The sequence below is a fragment of the Hermetia illucens genome, chromosome 1 (genome assembly GCF_905115235.1).
Source record: "Hermetia illucens chromosome 1, iHerIll2.2.curated.20191125, whole genome shotgun sequence".
NCBI classification, from domain to species: Eukaryota; Metazoa; Arthropoda; class Insecta; order Diptera; family Stratiomyidae; genus Hermetia; species Hermetia illucens.
The window spans coordinates 26,743,596-26,765,290 of NC_051849.1; the positions used below are offsets into that span (position 1 = coordinate 26,743,596).

Here is a 21,695-nt window from a genome sequence, read left to right on the forward strand (position 1 = left end):
CACATATCTTACTCAAAAAGGAGGAACTATTCTTTCCTTCCCTATTTGTGCATCATCATATGTCATATGTCACTGTGAAATTCCTATGTAGAGCACTCCAGATACACTCCCCTTGTTCACGCTATCGAAAGCTTTCTCGAAGTCGATGAAGAGCAGGTGCACCGAAACTCTAAATTCCGCGCACTGTTCCAAAATGATGTGGTCACTGCAGGGGGATCCGGGGTGAAAACCGGCCTGCTCTCTGTCCATCAAGTTTTCGAGATGTTCTTTAATGCGTTCCATTATTGTCACATTTAAAACGGGTATCCTTTATCTGAGTGTAATTTCGCGCCGGCGGTAACTATATCCTGAAAAAGAAGAAATATTTAGTTACATTTTAAAGGCTTATTTGTATATCCTGAAAGATGAAGAAGATTTTTTTTATTAGTTTTTAAATACCAGGAATAGCAATTACCTAGATTTGAATTCAATCTAGTGTCTATCGGCTGTTGCTAATGAATAAGCTTTCGTAGCGCGTCCAACTGACATCAACAGCGCGACAACCGGTATCCGATCTAGGCCTGTCTTAATAAGGAACTCCAGATATCCCCGTTTTGCACCGAGGTTCCTTCGATATCCCGTTTTTTGGAACGCGGCCAAGTTCGCAATTTTTTTACTAAGGTTTCCGTAGAATACATAAGGACTGGCAAGATATTAGTCTTGTACAGTAAGAACTTTCCCTATGGTGAGACGTTTCGTGCGAAACAGTTTTTGTAAGCTGAAATAGGCTCTGTTGGCAGTCAACAACCGTGCGCGGATTTCATCTTCAGGAATCCAAACGCACATTACTAAGGAAAAGCTCAATCTGTTGAATAAAAACTCGCCGCGCACTAGACAGGAAAAAGCAATGGCAGGTACTACTCCTAATCGGGTTACTAATAAGTCATCTATTAGTTTCAACTCTATCATCGCCTTCTTCCACTCTTTGAGAAAGGTCTCGGGTTTCAAATATTTCCGTACGAGTGGAAGCAGTAGATAGTTAACTGCAGGTTCAGTATGAGAGACCATGAAGTACAGCGGCTTTACCCCGTTCTTCCCACCACTTCAGTTGTTCAACATCGCGGAGGGGAAGTCGACCGTTGACGTTCTTCACAACACTATCGAAAGATTTGCAACCACATACAATATCTTTCGTGACGCGGTACATAATTCTGAGAGCTTTACAATCTGTGGCATCTTTGGCTTCGCTGGTCGATGCAATAGCAAATTCTCTCTTGTCACGGAGTACACTACGCTGAACTTCTTGGGATTCCGCTCGGTAACGGAGTTCGAGCGCATCATGCTCACCATCACCCGCAGCGGTCAGTAAGGCCTTCAACCATTTCCGTCCATCGATCCGCCTCAACAACTCCGCAGTCAGCCAGATCTTATGACTCCCCTTCGGGATTTGGCCGACGCCCTGTGTAGCACCCGATGAAAAAGCATTTTTGGTGACGACCCAATGCTCATCGATATCCTTAGGCGCGTTACTCATTAGATCTGCCGTTGGATCAGCAATTGTCGACCGACAGCTGGGCAGCACAAGCTGTCGATGTTGAACTTACGGAGTCTCAGCTCCCCAAACCTGTGAGAAGTATGCAAGCGAACGTAAGTGGCCATCAGATGGTGATCCCTTTCGAAAGCGACATCAGCGCTTCTATGGTTACGAACATCTAGAAGAGAACTCCTAAATCTACTACTGATCGTAAAATGGTCGATCTGAATGCCCGTACGGCGTCGGTCACTTGAAACTCAACTGACTTTATGCTAGGCTCAGTGCTCGAACAATGTGCCGCCAATGAGGAAGCGGTGCAAGTTGTAGAAATCCACGCCAAGACCATGTTTCCCTATCACATGTCCGAGCACGATGTTGTCAGATCCCAGCTTGGCATTTAGATCACCAATCACGATGACAGAAAGCTTTTCTCTGGACCGCATCTGCAGTAGTCATGGGAAGGAACCCGACACAGGATTCCCGCCTGCTATCATTTGGCTTTCCAGAGTACAAAAGCACATTGCCGCAAGAGGGAGAAAAGTAAAGTCCCACCATTTTACTTCGCCCAGGGCTAGAATGTCCAGTTTATATCGCTGAAACTCCCGCTCAAGTTGGAGAGAGCGAGCATTCTGAGGACCATCGCCACCGTTGTCGAGGAGCGTGCGCACATTAGAGAAACTAATGATAGCCCTTTTTGGATAGCCAAAGGTCGTTGCCGTGAGGTCAGTCCCTATCCGAGGCATTGTTGACGTTTCGGTAGTAATAAAGTTTCAAAATTTGCAGATTTCTAGCCCACAAATTTCTATCCCTTTTATTCGCCCCTTACGACAACCAGGGAAGGCTTGGAGTATATTCGTAAGCCCCAACTCACAGGGTTATATTAGTCCTTGTTTATTTGTTCTAGGTCACATATGAGGAGATTATATGAAATCCTATCAAATCTTCAAAGACACATCCAACGATATATTGTATGATATTTTCTCCATTTAGATTCAAGTTTACCGAGGTTTTTCAAAATCCGTTCCCTCCCGTCATATACAGTACACATAAAACCTAAAACTGAATCACTCAGCTCCAAACCTACTGAGCACAGACCACAAATCACTATATGATTTACCACCTTAAGATTCCTTCAGATAAACGATGCGATACCGGTGGCAATTCTCACAGGCAGATTATTGACACCAGTCCCGTTGCATAAAATTATCCTTAAGACGATTCCAGTATATGTGCTCATGTATTTACCGTAGCATCACACGGAAAACGTAAGCAGACGGAAATCCTGTTGTATTTCTTTTCCACCACTTTAACCCCAACGGGGAGCCACAACCCTATCGCAAAAGGGGTGATACTTACCAATGCCAAGCAAAATATTGTATAAACTTCTTACGTTGGTACTAAGAGGGTAAATGTACTCTCATTAGAGCAATGATGATGGCTATGTTGTTGATGAAACTGCTGTTGATGATGATGTTTTTGGCAATGAGCATAAGGATTTGGTGAGTTCACCTTGGCCCTTGTTGTTCTCTTGCCCTTCCCATTGGCTCTCGTGGCTTGTTTAGGTACAGGATTGTAATACGCTCGCTCTATTCCGGGGTTAAGTGCCAAAAGGATTGTTTCGCAATTCTTCTTGCACTCAATGAATAATTCCATCATTTATAATTTTCTTTCTTTCACTCGTCAACATTTTTAATTTAAATTTAAATCCTTTTTTAAATATGAATAGAAGAAATCCTTTTTTGTTTTGTGTTTGGCACGGGAGGTAAAGCCATGCTCACGGAATAAGTCGAGTATCATTTATTTCTCTCGGGGGTCGTAAGCCATCGCATCTTTGTTTTAGATACATTCGATGAGATTCAAGTAAGTGCAGTAGAGAACTGTAGTGAAAATAAGAGGGTAGAATACCCTGAAGGAACTATTGAAGTAGTTGTTCGTATGTTTTTCATGAAGTGTAGCAAAATGCATATGTATGTACATATCTAAGAAAAAAAGATTAAATGTACAATTCAGATTGAACTCAATTTGAAACATTTTTCCGGGACACGATAGTGATTGAATATAATTGGAGGCATATGCTTGCAAATAATAGGAATCAACCGAAGGAGTCCCACGTGTCTTTAGTGGAACCTTTCGTACTGTACACCCCGTGCTCTGCCAGTGACGGTTTACAATGGCTCTCCACAAATTTCAACTCGTTTTCTCAAAAAATATAAAATAAATACAATAAAAAGAGAATTCCTTGAGCATTAGGACAATGTCTGAATTTGTATGAAATCCTTTCGTTTAATAATGGCCATCATAACATTCTAATCCCTCGTCCTTTTTCGCTTTTAAAACTGACTGAATGATCTGCATTACGGACAGATTCGACAGCAATGGCTGTTTCCTCCTTTGTCCGTCCCCACGCGGCCGTAGGCAAGAGATTTCGTTAAATTGCCAATACCACAAAACCCAGGAAAAACTCGATTTTACTTTTTGGTAGAATAAGAACGTAAATGTCCGCAAGTACAATGCTAAATTCACGGTAGAAACGTTTGGCAATCACTTAATAATCCCAGGATATTAATGGTTCAGTTCCTTCGGTTTACGGTTCGCCTATTTTCATGGAGACTACGCGACCATGGTGTAGTGAATCCTCGAAATTGAAAGATTTCTCGAATTTCTTATTGTCCTCGTATTTATGAACAGGATTAGAATTTATGTTGGAGGCGAATAGAATAATTGTACAATAAGTTTGCGGGGTAGTCTTTGTAGTGACGTCTAATTATTGGGGGTTAATGATGCTTGCTTGATATTGTTTTGTGTATGATAGTGATTTTCGATGGAGAGCGTCATTTACATTGATCCTGATTACTTTACTACGTCTTTAGATGGAAGCCTTCATTAAAGTTGACTTAACTAGCGAAAGATTTACGGTTTTGAGGGGAATTATGCACATTATATTATAAATAAATTGTAGTAACTCCCAAGACGGGAAAGCTCCTACTACGATCCACCCAATTTGCCTTTGCCTTGTGTCGCATTAGGGAACAGTTGGCATTTTTTGAATTTACGAAGATGTATCCATTAAGCCACACATATACGCTGAGTCAGGCCTATTAGTTACGCCTGAACAGTCCATCTGGCTGCCTCTTGAACTGAAAGCTCCATATACATGTGGAGTCTGAATCGTCCGGTTCACACGCGCCATCGTTGCGGCGGAAGCAACTACTTAAGGGGGTCACCCCGGGTGAAGGCGGTTTTTTTTGGCTTTCTTTGAAAATTTTTTGTGAAGAACTGGAGAAAGGTACAAATACGAATTTTTGACCATAGATTCACTAATATCTTAAGCGTGCATACTAATTTTTCTAGCCCGATCACAGGCTTAACTTCAGTCCGCAAACTAGAATTATTAAAAAAATATTAAAAACTAAATTTTTGGCGCCGCGTTAAAATTTTTTTTTGAATTTTGGCGTTTTTTACGGCTTCTTCAATGAATAAAAAAAAAACTACTGAATGAATCGCAATTATCCTAGTTTGCGGACCGTAGAAATATGTTCTGAGTAAGTCGTGAAAATTTCAAAGAATTTCGTTAGATAGATTTTGCGCTATCGTGGCAGCCGCTTTTCAACATACGGTTTCGAGAAAAACGCATTTAAAAAGTAGAATGCGATTTTTAGCCATAAAACCTTAACTGACCATTAATCTGCTGTCCCTAGTCCATAAACCTTAGGTTTCTTCAAGAAACACATGTACGGCCTTGGCTTCAATTCTTTTCCTTTTAGGAAAGTCACTCGAACGTCATTCGGACCGATAAATACGCGCTTTATTACGGCGATCGACATAAATCTGGCATGTGACTTATCACGTGTTTAACACACTATAATTTCCGAATGACTCAAAATATTAAAAAATCTACATATATTCTACACTATATCTAGATATAGTTGATGCAAAAAACTCCCAGCTAAACCGATGCAGCACGGATGATTCTGAGTTCTCCCACCGAAGCGCACGCGTGCAATTTATGTTCCGTCCGCCATTTTAGGACTGGTGGATTCCATTCAAGATTTGCTAGAAATAACTTATTGTTTCTCTTTGTTTTACGGTAAACGACCGCGTTTCCTTTTTTGGTCTTCACGCAAAGAGGTGCAACAAACCCTGCACCTCACCATATTCCGATCAGGAAAACTAAAAGAACCACCTCTGTTTAAGGCGGCAGAGGTTGGCACCGCGCATCAAGTGGAAAATCGCCTGCACATTTTCGACAGTGAAACACGCATCAAATTCCTCATCGATTCGGGTTCCGTCATATCGTTACTCCCGAAATCTCCGGTCAACCGGAAACAATTCCCCCGCCAGCCTCTCACGCTCCCTGTAGCCAGTGCCTCACCAATTCAAACCTTCGACACCCACATTCTGACGCTCAGCCTGGGGTTACGTCGAATATACCCCTGGCGGTTTATCATCGCAGATGTCCATTCAGCCATTATCGGCGCAGATTTCCTAGCGAATCACGGTCTGCTTTGAGACGTCAAAGTAAAAAAGCTGGTTGGCTTGCTAACTGACATTATATCGAAGTACAACTTAATAGTCCGGATGATCGTCCATAATGTTTCCATCCTGTCTAAAGCCGGCACACCGCCTGGCGAATTGGAGCTCCGACACTCAACATCTGTAAATTATAATGGTTCAACGACATCTGCTCGCCGCACAGCACCACCATCTCGTTGTTCGATATTCCCATCCAGCATGAAATTCGAGCCAGTTCTGCAAGAGCAGGGCATCGTGCACCACCAAGCCAGTAGACTAGCCCCCTTCATCTCGTCCCGAAAGCAGACGGTTCATGGAGAGTTACAGGGCTGAATGGCTGTACTGCCCTGGACCAGTACCTACTACCAATCGCCAAGGACCTCCTTCAGGAAATCAGATGCAAGTTTCATCTGTCGTGGATCTGCCTAAAGCGTTCTACCAGATCCCAATCGCCGAAAGGGATATTCCGAAGACGGCTATAGCAACTCTATTCGATCTCTTAGAATTTTCTCGCTCTTCAATGGACCAACGAAATGCAGCTCAGTCTCTCCAGCGCGAAATGGCCCATCTTCTGCGCGATTGTCCTGGACCTGGATGACAACGCAAAACCGGGATATCTGGAGTTCCTTATTAAGGCATGCCTAGACCGGACACCGGTTGTTGCGCCGTTAATGATGATGATGGATGACATATTCATGGCCTCGGACAACCACGGGGAGCACCTCCAGCATCTGAGTCAGCTCTTCGAGATACTATGCAAAGCGAGGCTTCGCCTAAACGCCGACAAATGCGCTCACAGTATGAACCAGATCGAATACCTCGGCTACACCGTTTCCGAACAGGGAATCAAATCTTCGGCCCACAAGAACCAGGCTGTCGAGAGTTTCCCAAACCCTGAAACAGCCTCCGAGCTTCTGCATTTCCTTGGCATGTTCAATTTTTGCATTCCCAAGGCTAAAGGAGCTTATGAAGCCTCGTTTAATGTGGACAATGGAGGCTTCAGCCCGCACGACCTCTTTCCTGATACTAGATGCTCCGTTGACTTTGAAGACAGACGCTTCCAACACGGCACTTGAACAAGAGTTTCCTTCGAGGACCTGGAAACGATTAGGTTCCTTTTCCAGGAAATTATCAGACACCGAGAGGCGATACAGCGCGTACGACCGCGAGGTACTTGCTGTTTACGTTGTAATTAAACACTTTTACCGTTCCATCGAAGGCCGCCCTTCCCATGCCGTCAATAATCAGTCCCCAGGAAGTCACTAGAGCACAGGGAGACGATGAGGAAATGCCTCACTTTTCCAACTCTACGTCCATAGACCTTCAGCCGTCAATCATCGACGGCCACTCCATTATGTGTGACACGTCAACAGGAAGTATCAGGCCATGTCTTCGCATCACACTCCGCAAAATAGCTTTTGACCTACTACACGACAAAACACATCCGAGTGTCAAGGCGACGGTATGCCTTATGACACAGAGATTCATCTGGAAGGGGGTCAAAAAGGACCTCATACGATGGTCATAGCAATGCCAGCCCTGTCAGCGCACCAAAGTGCATTGAAAAGTTTGTCGAACCAGACGCCCGCTTTGACTATCTACACGTAGACCTCATTAAACTTCCATTGGTGCAAGGGTATCAATGTTGCCTCACTGTAATCGATAGATTTTCGAGGTGGCGGTTTCGAGGCGCCATACACCCAATGGATCTGCTACTTTGGCTCACCACGGACTTTTATTTCAGACCAGGGCACACAATTTGAATCGTCGTTGTTCACTGAGCTCGCCAAACTCCTGGGCGAAAATTGAATACGAACGGCTCCATACTACCCGCAATCGAAAGGCATGGTGGAGAGGTTCCATTCAACGCTAAAAGCGGCTCTAATATATAATCCAGATGTGCTGTGTCCAGCGCTACTGCCGACGATTCTCTTCGGGCTCCGAATGGCGTTCAAGGAGGATTTACAAGCATCCCCAGCCGAAATGCTCTTCGGTACCACATTCAGAGTACCAGAGATCTTCTTTGCAATGCTGAATCATATCCTTGCCAATCCACTATCGTTTGTGGAAAGTTTGCGACGCCTCCCTTAGCCCATCAAACCGGTCCCTGCAATCAGACACGCCGCTCCCCACAAGCCCTTCATATTTAAAGATATGCAGAGCTACACCCACGTGTTTAAACGGGTCGATAAGCTAATAAAGCCATTGGGGTCACCATATTCAGGACCACGCAAAGTACTGCGTAGAATTAGCGATCGAGTTTTCACCATCGACATCAACGGACAAGCACGATCCTGCTCCAACGACCAGCGTACGTGGAGCCCTCCGACCTACCTACGACGGACAAATCGAAGTGCCCATCGCTTCCGAACTCCCAAACAATCGTCCCCACAAGCAACGCTAAAGGACTAAGCTACAGTGGAACGCGTTATATTCTGCTCACATCTTTCGATCAGAACTGAGCGGGGGGGGATTGTGGAATCTGAGCCGGAAGTGACACACGCCCCACCATCGCGACGCAAGCAACTGCTGAAGCCACTCACTGAAAAGGGGGAGGGGGAAAGAATACGGAGAGGAGTAACTGCATAGTAAACCACAGGAAAGCTGAGGAGATATAGCAGTGGAGCCAGAGAATTTACTGAAGGTGGGAGGGGGCTGGGTGGCATTGCGGGCGTTACCGATGTGAGACCAGAAAGGCTTCAAGTTACCAGGTGCCAATTCGACTTCAGCACTGTCCAGATAATCCTTTTAACTATCAGCGACTTAACTGAAGATCGCAGAGCGCTGAAATGGACAAAGTCCGCACGACTTCCAGTGGATAGACGCTTTTTCTGCGCAGCTTCCCGAAGATTTTTTTGATGGATTTCGGTGCTGAACTATAATGGGTAAGAGCTCAGAGATTTGGAGGAGGAAACAACGTAACGAGGAAGGAGGTCAGACAGAATAGAATAAAAGGAGAGGAGGGCTTGGTCGCAGGTGAGAGAATGGGAGCCCAGTTGATTGATGTCAAAGCCAAGTTCAAACCCTTAAAGCTGCCCTTGCGAAAGTTGAGCTTAGAGTAACTAAGTCCTGGGAACATAACTATCTCAACATGGTTGCCTCTAACCATCTTGTCATCAGGACATAAGCTCTCGATCATATCTTTCATCGTAAAAGATCCTAGCCCCCCTTACTGACCTAATGATACAGATTCTATTCAATCGAAACCATGGCTTTTGCACCAAAAAAATTTAGGAGCAATCCTGCCGCTGTGTCAGCCTCGCTGCCAATAGATAGGCATGCTATTAGAAGCGTCTGCCACCGTCCGCGACAAGGACAAGGATTCCCCCATACCGTTCCGCCTGACATTCGATCCCCTCGTGTTTGATTTCTCTGAGAAAATCCGCACTTAGAAAAACTGCAGTTCCCATGTCCTCATCCATTAAAAATCTCATCCCGTAGAGTATTTGTCTGTTTTCGAATTAGTACCTTGACTGATTTGCGGTGTCCGGTTTGCATAGATTCGATCCCTTGAAATGGCATCAAGTCAGCTCCGGTCACGTCTCTGGCTTTCCTTTCTTCAGCCTGTTCCTTGAAAGGTGTCGGAAAGTTACTAGCAGGTAGGATTCACTTTGAAGTCGCTTCACCAGTGCGAACCCTCATTCGATGGTTCCACCACTGTATACACTATCTTCCGCGCACTGCTCCATTCTGCGATAGCGCACCGAAGATGCTGGAATTTGCTTTATACTGTGTGAGTCGAAGACCATCATTGTTCTTCGCTATCAAAATGGAGATGATGTTTTGCAGTTTTCTGATAAGATTTTTGAATTTTAATCTATCTAGGAAAAAGTGAAGACTATTTTGGTCCAGTTCGAATATCAAGTTGAAACCCTCCACGTTTGTAGATTTGTCCTTCCAGGCATTCATGAAGTTACCCTCCAGTGTCCAAAGTCCATGTCCGGGTTCTGTTCGCCCAGTGTACGGATGATGTCCTCTGCCTTCTTTCGAGTGTCATGTAACTAAAATCCGACATGTTCTGTCCTGCGCAGCTTAGTGTTCACAATAGTGAACTTGAGCCGACCGTCAGAACTCAAAGCCGGGATTACCTGCAGTGCACTCCAAATGGAGAAGCCCATTGTGAAAAACTTGATCGTTAAATCCGGCATTTCCGGAAGATGGTAAATCGTCTCTCTGACATTTTACCATCCTTGGAGGAAGCTCCCACGACAGCAGTCAGAACTGAGGCCGCTGCTTGCGTATGCGTCCTTTTCCGTCCTGCCTTCGTGTCCGTATTTCTATGGGAGGGACCAGCTTCATTGAGATCTTTCTCGCTGATCTGATCACCTCCCGGCACACCGGTCATAATCCCCTCGAGACGCGTGTATGTAAGCCTTGGTGCGAAGCACAATGAAGCGTTGGCCACAACAGATGTGTTGGTCTTACGTTTCGTGCGCGCATTACTGCTGACAGAAGAGTCTGGTGGGTTCATTGTGGATCTCACCGGAATTACCAGTTTATCTCTACCTTACCGCCGGAGATTCCGCTTCCTTGCGTCCGATTTCACTGCCCGTTACCGCACCTAGTGGTACAGCCACATCCATGTTCTCATTCCAAAGGTACTCCATCCTCCTTCGCAGTGTTTTCTTCTGCCGCTGGTTTGGAGCCGTTCCAGGTTCACGGTGTCCGGGTGGCTTGGGTCTATTTCCACATACCGGCGTTGAACCAGTAGCGTCAACGTCACCAGCTTCCCTTTCTTCCGCTCTTCCCGGTAAGGATGAAGGAGAAAGTTCTGACAGGCAGTGCTCAGCCCGTAGTCCCTCCTCTTTAGTGGCCGAAGTTCCCTTCTGCCAAGCCTTCCTCTTCCGTTTGAGGATATATTTGGGCTGTAGTACCGCGGACGGGCCGGCTGTAGTCGAATTTCCAGTTTCTCCCAAGTTGAGAGTTTCCGTACTTTCCTTTCTGGCTAGCTTCGCCGCAGGCACTAAATGTAAGCTTTCCACAGATTCGGAAAGCATGCCTTTAACAGATTTATCTATAGGGGGTATGAATGTGGTGGGGCCTCCAAATCCGCGCCTCGGCGGCGACGTGATTGCTCATGGTCGCGGGTGGTTTCGAAATCTGTCACTTCTTACCACTTGAAGAGTTTAAATCCTTCATTTCCATATTCATGTTTTGGACACCCTTAGACTACTCCAGGCTCCCCCACCACGGCAAGGTGGTGTCCAAGGGAGAATCCTTTTACTTTATATTTTCTCATATCACACCGAACTACATATTCCGTCCACCGCTTCGCCCGACTGCACTACTCCTGGTCACATTATCTTCAAGGCGAAACTTTTAAGTAGCTCACAGGATACTTTTGAGTAAAGTTTCCTAATAGCTTCCATCCGTTGTATCGTCATATCAAAAACAAAGTGAAACTACGAAGGACTCGCCTTCTTATACGAAATCTTGTCACACTTGTCAGTTCGATGGCAAGCAAATAATTTCTGCTAATTGGAAATATTAATTGAACGCGCATACATTTTTAATGAAAGAGAGTCCAACTAATTTCATGGAAAAGTCCTTTTAATTGATGCAAAGACACTCTAAAAGTCCTCTTAGTCGTTCAGTCGTCAATATTTCGTCAAAGAAAAAGTTTCTCATCCTTGGCGATGGTGTTGTCTTTTCGTCATGGTAGTCGTCATTTTTACCTCCCCAAGGAAGATTCGATTGAGTTTTTTTTAGATATCTTAAAAGACCAAAAAGCTGACACACAAATCAAGTGAAGAACGAAAAAATCCGTGGAAGGAGAAGTCGTAATTTATAGGTGGAATAAAGTGGACGATGGGCCGGGAAAAAAATAAACCGGCCAAACTTATTCCCGGGATTTTTGTTCTTTTATGTTTCCTCTTTAATCTGTTTTATTAAGAGTGCTCATTAAAAGAGTAAATAAAAAACCCACAAGGGGTGGTAGGCTCATACCATCTGTCGAAGGGAGGCGAATGACAATTTTCCAGGCTTACCACTCCAATATTTACTCCTTTAAAATAAAAGGACGATTCTATGAGGTCATTCAGCATGTCCACTTGGTATAAGAGCAATGGACTCCCGTCGAAAGTCAAACAATATTGAGTGATTATTAGCTAAATTACTTACGCCTTCCACGAAAGGATATGTGAGATTCTATGAATACCAAAAACTTCAGTCGCCAACTACGTGAACTCGTAGATATTGTAGCAACCCCAAAAATATCTCATCGAAAACACATTGTGTCCTCCTAGTGAAAAGTCTATTGCATTTTCAGGGTTTTTTAATTCGTCCTTGCCACCCGATTTATGACAATTATTCGGCGGAACTCCGTAGTACACTTTACTTCTTAATATAAGCAATGGACCAGGAAACGTTTTAAACACCAAACAAATTACAAGGAACCATATTACCCCTTGCCATTTCAATGTAATATTGCATGTCTTTCTACATCCTCTGCCTGCTTTTGCCTGTACATCCCAAGAAAAGGATTCGTGACGGTCATTCTATTTTGCGTCTTAAGACATGGATTTAAAGTTTAGGAGGCATAAAATTCAAAAGAGATCTTGTTCTGTATTTTATTATTCAGCGAAGGGGTTATGGTCTCTGATCCTACTTTAGAGGCATCCTCGCCAAGGATACTTGATGTATCCTTTAATTTATTTGTTTCTAGGAAAAGCGAAGATTCTCTCTTCCACGGACTTTTTTTTTCGATGCTCGCGATATTAGGCAATGGGGATGGATGATACAATAATTTTTGGGGTACGACCCCGTTGGACTGTCCTTGCTGTTTATTAAGCTGCATTTAAGAGCCGTTTACTTTCGCTTCGCTTAAGTAAAGGATGTTGTTGTACTAGAGATGAAAACCATAAGACTTTGTGTTAGGTGAACTGAATTAATTGATGCTATAAGATTTTATTGTCTAGAATTAATGCGATGGAATAAATACTTGGAATAATTTGGTATCGAATCAATTAACTTTTTTCTCGTGGTTTCTTTTCAGACTAAAGTCGTGGTCATGGATTGCAATTAGAGGAATATGGAAAAACCCACAAGGATGATTAATCCTTTTTTATGTCTGGAAAATTTTGAAAATCAAAATTTGATTTATGGTCGTGAGTTCAGTTGCCTTCCATTCTCAATCATCAATTTTTGATTGTATCAATTAGTTTCTTGAATGTTCTAGGGTTCAAAAAAATTTTGTGTGCCCCAAAAAATATTTTGCAGAAAATCTAAAAGTGCTAAAAGTGGTATGTTGGCATATCTGTTAAAAGCAGATAAAAGTAGGCGTAATTCATGAGAAAGATACTTAATTTTGAAATATTTCAAATCTTTTTCTTTTTTAACCTCGCCACACTCGGTAGCGGAGTCGTCTCGTCAAAACCCAATTTTCTTCGTTCATAGACTTGGTCGAGGTGAAGTTAAGAAGCTCTCAAATGGCCACCTAAGCTATGAAGCCATTGTTGTTCGGTCGACCTTTTGGCCGTTTCCCATTGACTTCAGCTCGTCCGTGGTTACTGCGGGAATTGCTACCACATTCGTCGTTGGGTTTCATGGAGCGGAACACTTTCACCTATGCGTTCCTGACTCCAAACCGCATTTTATAGTCCGCTTTCTCCAGTGCCTCCAAGCACAGGTTGACTGATCACCAGCGGTTGCTCCCAGACATCGCTAATCTCAGTGACACGTGAATCGAGAAAATCCTTTAAAAAGTGGTCGCCGGCTAACGGATACCACCTCACTGCTTGCAGAATTTGCTTGGCATCCGAACCCTGGCGCATTCTGTTCCTTTTGTTTTGTTGTTTGACTTCGCGTTCAGATCGAATGTGCTCGATTGCGTTACCTTTCGCCTTCTGCTGGTTTCTCAAAGATTTTTTGTTGTATTCCTTCACAATCAGCGAGTGAGGTCCTTTTCTTGCCGTTCGTCAACAATACCGGCCTGATTATTCCTTGCAATCTTGCTCAGAATATGAATGGCGTTCTGGGTCTGGACTTGAGTTGACTTCCGTTTCTCCGCAGACTTTGGGTGGTTTTCATTCCCTGAGGGAGCCCTACGTCGACGGTTTCCGGATAAGAGTACCGTGACTGGTACGTACTACATTCAGTTCAACGTCAGTGATTGCTAAGTAGGAAGCCGCTGATTAGTCTGCCACCTCCCTGGCCCAAGGTGGATGTTTCAGTATAACGGTGCTATAGCTGGCACCGACTATATTGCCCTCGGTGGTTACTGTTTCCAGGTCGCATGCAAACCAGTCCTGCAATGATGTGGCTGGCATCAACGCGCGTTTGTTTGCGTTTGTTGAATCTATGTCTTTGCTATATCAGTAGCCCGGAATAAATATTCATCTTGGCTAACCTTTTCATCTACCAAGGTCTTACTTGAAATTGAAAAGGCCCCAGGTATTCACAGTCCGCGTACTAGACACCAATTTGTACATTGGCCACGCAGTCTTTGGCGTATGCTGTTGAAACTGGGCTTGGAGTATTTAGAAATTAAAATTCAACACCGTTTTCGTCGCTAGAAGTAATAGAAGTGTAACACCCAAAACCCCGGAAGGAGGGAACCAAATATCAATATATGCCAAATAAACAAATATTTCTAGCGACGAAGACGGTGTCGAGTTTTAGTTTCCACAAACTTTTTGTTTGAAATATAGCAAACAAGCATTGATTACTGGCTTGAAGTGCTATTAGTACCTATCCAGTGCCGGGAGGATAGACCACGTGCTTTTGCTACAGTTCATCCCATTCAACCATGACCAGTAGGCAAACAGATCCTCGCTAGTTGAATAAACCTACTTCGGCACTACACACTCTCGGGGTTGACATTTGAAAACTTGCCAAATTATGTAACCTTAACAGCACGCATAATCAGACCAGGTCGCCTATTGGATAAGAAAAGCTTACTGAATATGATACAACTTTTCATCGACTTTTAGACCCACCAATAATGGTATAGCCTTTCGATAGTCGTGAAAAAAATTTAACGACAGTAACTAATATAGGAGGCTGGATCAATGCAATGGGACAGTATCGATAGCATTCAACGTTACCAATAAACTCCTACAGCGAGACGCACCATGGTATGCCAACTTTACTTTAAAATTTCGAGGTATTTCAATCAAGATACTTCTATTACTGATTACGGATGTGATCATAGTGTGTTTCGCTACTGATTCAACGTAACATCTTTGTCTTCGTTACCGCGACTAGTCGTTCATTGTCTTTAGTAGTCGGCCAGCACTCGAAACCATAGAGCCAGACAGGGCAAACGGGACTACAGTAGACTTTGGATTTGACACGTTCACTGATGCGTTGGTCTCAAAGAATGGCAGTTGTAGAACGCCACTTCAGCAAAGATACGGTGAAGCATTTTCATAGCACATTTCATTATTGGCTGACAGTTTGACTCTGCAATATTTAAATAGCTCAGTTCTTCGCAGGTCTCTGCCACTGACAGTGAGAGTGCCTGTTTCATTTCGGTGATCAAATACATCGCTGCCACTCACCCTTAGTGGAATATAGCGCTTCAACCACACATACGCGTCATCTTTCTCAGTTTCCCTCAAGTGCTCCTCATCTCCCCCAATGACTTCCGGAGAAGCTACCACTTCTCTCCTACTATTCTGGGCCAAGTGTTCTTGAGGGGCATTCCCAAATATTCACACGCAATTTTTGGAAGAGTGGATTCCAGCAATGCGCTTTCTTGGAAACAAAATGGGTCGGGGGCGAAGTAAATGATTGCGACGTTTACACAACATTTATCAGATTAGAGCGAGGAAGTAGAAAATTCGATGTTGACTTTGTCATAAACAACACATTTAGGCAGTTGGTAACTGATTGCAAACTGATCAATGAACGGATCTGCTTTATCCGCTTCACGCACCAACGGCGTCAAAAATAATGTCATTGAAGACAAATTCGACACTCGACTTGACAGACTGTTTGCCCTCCAATGAAATGAAAGTATCATTAGGAGACTTCAACACTAAAATTGGCAACGAACTGTTCCATAGGGGCATAATGAAACACACGGTAATGGCTTCACTTCACCAGCAGCAGAAAGTTTGTCGTAAGCTCTACTTGTTTCCCCGACAAGAACATACATAAGATGACCTTGATATCACCAAATGGGAACTAATCAGATCGACCACGCCCTCCTCGAAAAAACAGTTACTTCAAACATATTGGAATGAGGACGCTACGGGTTGCTAACTGTGGCTCGGTTCATTTCCTGGTTAGAGGGAAATACCGTTGCTGAATAGCCAAAACCATGCACAGCACATGCTCTGGACTCCTGACCACATTGCCCCCTACAGTGTAGTGTAGTGTACCGTTACGATCTTGAATGAAGTACTCTAACACACTTCAAGGCCCCCCAATATGGATTGTTGTGCCAACGATTATTATGATTGGAAAATTAGAGATGGTTTCCAGAGTGCAGCTAAAAGCACCCTTGAGCATGTAGAACGGAGGAACCGTGACGAATGGTTCAATAATGCCTGCTGGAAGCGATTAACAAGAAAGACGAACCCTAGCCAGAGAAAGCAAGTATCACGAATTAACGCGATGCGCTAAGAAGATTTGCAAACGAGAGCAACGAAAGTTTAATAACAAAGAAGTGTTAATACTCGACGACAGCCTGAAGAAGAACGACGTACGAAGGAAAGGTTTTAAACCCCGAACCACCCTCAGTACAGATTCAGCCTCACTTCGGTCGCGGAATTTTCTGACATTATGTTCATCGATATTCTCAGGCGGGTTACTCAGTATATATGCCATCCGACCAACAAGGTAGCTCTCCCACTGGCGGGCGACAGCTGGGCATACTAGCGGTCGATATTGAAGTTAAGAAGTCGCTACACCCAAGCGACCACCGGATGGTGATCCTTTCGAGACCGATATCAGTGCCTCTTTTATTACTCACATCCAACAGACGACTCCTAAATCGACTGCTGATCGCAAAGTGGTACAGCGTCGGCCAGTTGAGTCACAACTGACCTTATGGCAGACTGTGTGTCCAAAAAAAAAATGTGCCACAAATCACGAGGAGGTGGAAGCTGCAGAAAGCCTCAAACCCCCAGATGTACCTTGTCCTCCTCGGTAAATGTCCTATCCTCCATCTTTACACAGACGAAAGATATTGAACTGTCTATAGCTTTGGTTAGCCTAGATGCTTCCATGGTTTGTTCAGTCCGTTCACAGAATTCATTGTAGCCTTTTAGTTTTGCTTCCCTGATCACGTGGTTATACGTTGTCAATAAATTGTTGTACCTCTAAGAATCCTCGGTTTGTTTCAATGGTTAAAGAGTTTTGGTTCCTAGGCCACCACTTAACTATCTTAGCCAGACTATTGGCCTTATATGCGTCAATGACAACTCTGTTGAGATCTTTTATAACTGCCTCCAGCTTCAGTTCGCTCCTGATATTTCCACTTATTCAATATTGCTTAGGTGCATTGAATAATTCCAATATCTTACCCCCAGATTCCTTACTATTCTTTTCATTTGAAAGTTGCCCTCAATGTTGAGACTATTCTATCATCCAACATAGAGGGCTCATCTGACACCGACCAATTCTTGACTAAGTCGCTCAATACCTAGAATTGTAACTAGTGCCTCTTGCTTGGTGCTTGTCATGAATTTTGGCATATTTCCTGCGTTTTGTATATCTCAGTTGTTACTAAAGAAGAATTCAAGAAGTTACTCACCTCTTATTTAGATGTCGCTGCTTCCACAGATCTCATAGTGGGCGTTAACATCGCAGCTGAGTAGAAGTGGCGACGCCTTTATATAACTTTAGCAATCTAACAACTCATTCCGGTAGGATATGGCTGCTATCTCGAGGGGAATATCCTGATGCCACGACCGCCTTTCGAGCTCTACCACAGGCTTCCAGTGAGACTTGGGCAAGCACGAGGTCTTCAATCAGAAAATTTGACAGACATAAGCATTTCAATTTTGACTTGATAATGATGCAAGCTCTTCGTTTTTCACAAGACGAATTGCTGTTGCTTTGGGAAGGTAGACCATATGAACCCCGGGTATATCATCCACAGCAGCTGTCGCCAGTTTTGCTACCTTCTAGCTTGACAGTTTAGAGACAATGGTCCTAAGCTAATCCACCAAATTTTCCGTCACCCGGTCCACCTATATAAGAGCTTGTCGAAAGCGTATGCCGGTGAACAGGAGCTCCTTACTCCATCTTTCACACATTCTGATGATGATGAGATCCTCAATTATTTTCTGCTCAGAACGAACGAGTATTTGTTTCGGAAATACTTTCGGCAGTATGACCAGGCGACCGCTCTTTATCGCATTAGCGTAGCTAACAGAGGGTCTCTTGGCTTCTACCTTGTGGGCTGATTTCCGTTGGGCCTCACTTTCTTGCCTCCAACGCCGGAGGCTTGGGTTTGCCCTAAGCCTTTTTAAGAGCGTTTTCTGGTTTCAAGCCTTCCTTCAGATAGCGTAGATACCATTTAGCACGTGCGCCGTTGAGATCTGTCTGATATGCTGGCCTCAGAAATAGCCCTACTTTTGTTGGTTGCAGTTGGTCAATGTTGACCTTGGCTCTACCCGACTTCTCTCTTCTTAGATATAGTTACCTGCCTCTTAGTGCCAGTTTTGTATGCGATACTAAGTCTCGCTTGTTTGTTGTTTAATTTTTTGTATTTTTATAACAGGCGAGCTCATTTAAATTCCGCTTTCATGGCGATTAGGTGGTCCACGCTGCCAGAGTCCCCCACATAACAGTAAGGTCAGGTTTACTCACAAAGATGATGAGGTATCAGTGGGACTCCGATCGAATACAGTCAAACTATCCATTGGATTGGAGGCGACCAGTTACACCAAGTGGTTCATCAACTTGTGCTCAAGGTATGGGACAGCGAATCAATGCCTGACGATTGGCAGCGAGGCATAATCTGTCTCATACATAAAAAGGGAGATATCACACAGTGCAGCAATTATAGAGGTATCACGTTGCTGAGTACCATCTATAAGATATTCTCCACTATCTTGCTAGGCCGGATAGCCCCATACGCCCAGAACATCATTGGCCCATACCAAAGAGGCTTCACTCCAGGCAAATCAGCAACAGATCAGATTTTCTCTCTGCGGCAGGCGATGGAAAAACTGTTGGAATATGGACAATAGTTGCACCATCTGTTCATCGACTTTAAAGCCGCCTATGATAGCATAGCCAGGGTAAAACTGTACACGGCCATGAGGGAATTCGGTATCCCGACGAAATTAATAAGACTGACTAGGCTGACCCTGACCAATGTGCGAGGCCAGATAAAAGCAGCAGGATCACTCTCAAGACCATTTGACATCAACAACGGTCTACGACAAGGGGATGCGCTATCATGCGTCCTCTTTAACCTGGCCCTCGAGAAGGTGATCCGTGATGCCGAGGTGAATGCAAGAGGTACGATCCTCTTCAAGTCCACCCAACTACTGGCCTATGCTGACGATATCGACATCATGGGAAGAACCACCCGAGACGTTCAAACTGCCTTCATCCAGATCGAGCAGGCGGCGCGAGATCTTGGGCTGCACATCAATGAAGGCAAGACAAAATACATGGTGGCAACGTCAGCACCGAAGACGAATCAACCAACAACATCAAACCGCACTGGTCAAACACAAGCACGAACAAGAATAAGGATAGGGGAATACAACTTTGAGACCGTTGACAATTTCTCCTATCTAGGGTCGAAAATCACAACCGATAACAACTACGATGATGAAATCCGCGCACGGTTGTTGTCAGCCAACAGAGCCTACTTCAGCTTACAAAGACTGTTCCGATCGAAACGTCTCACCATAGGGTGAAAGCTCTTACTGTACAAGACTATGATCTTGCCAGTCCTCATGTATTCCTCGGAAACTTGGGTTCTTAGCAAGAAAAATTGCGAACTCTTGGCCGCGTTCGAGAGAAGAATCCTCCGAAGAATTTTTGGCCCCCTACATGAGGATGGACGATTCCGTAGCCTACACAATGACGAAATCTATGAGCGATACCATGACCGTCCGGTTGTGGATAAAATCCGGCTCAATAGGTTACGGTGGGCGGGTCACTTAATCCGTATGGATGAAGATGATCCCACCCGGAAAGTCTATAAGGGCAATATCTATGGTAGGAAAAGAAGACGAGGCAGACCCTGCCTAAGATGGAGCGATGGCGTGGGCCAGGACGCCAGACAGCTTTTAGGGATATCGAATTGGTGGACCTCGGCGCAAAACCGGGATGTCTGGAGTTCCTTATTAAGGCAGGCCTAGACCGGATACCGGTTGTTGCGCCGTTGATGATGATGATCCATTGGACACGATTCGCATAACACAGGGGTTGGGGCAGCCGTTTTTTCACCTCCTAGTCCGGTTCCGTAGTGTTTTGATAATAGCGAGACCATCTCGTATAGGATGTGGCTATCACCACCCACTGATCTTCTTAGTACTCGAGAGACCTGGCTCCTGGAGAGTTAGCCCCGAAGCAATGGAACAGAGGCGAGGGCATCAACAACATCAGGCCGCACTGCCGGCTATAGTTTCGCTGAAGTACTCTTCTTCGGCTTCAACTTATGCGAGTAAAAACGGAGCTGATAGTGCAATTTTCGGTGACGGAAGCAAAAGGATACTGGGGTTAACTTTGGAAGTTGTTCAGCAGCGTAATTGTGGATCAGGTACAGAATTTCTGATATAAAATGTTAGCCGGTATACACGGACGGTTAATACATCATTAGCCAATTATTAGCCGGCTGCAGGAATTGTTACCCTTCCTAACTACCTACATTGTTAAAAAAAAAGGACACCGTGCAGGATCCCGCAAGTACAAGGCCGATTACTTGCCTACCGACACTCTACAAATTCATAACATCCGTTTTAGTGGAAGGACCAGTGAGCACCTCGAGACCAACATTCTATCCGAAGAGCAGAGCGGTACCGAGTTGGATGAAGAGGCGGCAAAGAGCTACTCATTATCGGCTCGGTAGTTGTGGGGCAGACAGCTAGAGGCTAAAGAAATCTCTCCAGTTGCTACGTCGATTACGCCAAAGCTCTTGACAGCTTGGGCACACTTGGCGAGTAAATGTCCTACATCTGTGTCGCAATGATTCCACCATTGACTTTTGGCGACAGTAATGGAAGGGTGATATATTAGACGTTATTACCCGCATAATAGCAACACTGAGCGGTAATATGATGAAAAGAAGGTAAACTATAAGCCACTGGCTGAGTAAAACAAACCATGCATGAGTGATTTAAACCATGCAGAAAACCACCATGTTGTGGGAATTCTCGACGAATTTTTCCATTGACTTACCACCCCCAAAGCCCTTCTATTCTTTTAAAAACTTAATTTTGATTAACATTGAATACCTGAAAAATATAAGCTTTCAGCATTAAATTATTACACTTATCAGGTATTGCTAATGTAAATCTAGAAGGTGATTCAGAAGCCCAAAAAAAACCTTCACTTCAAAAATATGACAGCAATATACCTCCGCTATCATTACCTTTAATGATAATTTAGCTTTCGGTATTAAGTACCTGAAAAATAAATTAAACTTGGCTCCTATAAATCACACGATGATATACGAGTATGTTGGGGCAGACCGAAAGTAATAAGGACATTCTCATACTCGAATTCCTTTTCTTACCACAATGCATCCAACCAAGAC

General features: G+C 44.2%; 1 pseudogene; it reads right to left on the minus strand.

The window, feature by feature from the left end:
• Positions 1-293: 293 nt before the first annotated feature.
• The window catches only part of LOC119646926, a 115,779-nt pseudogene continuing 94,377 nt past the window's right edge, over positions 294-21,695 (minus strand).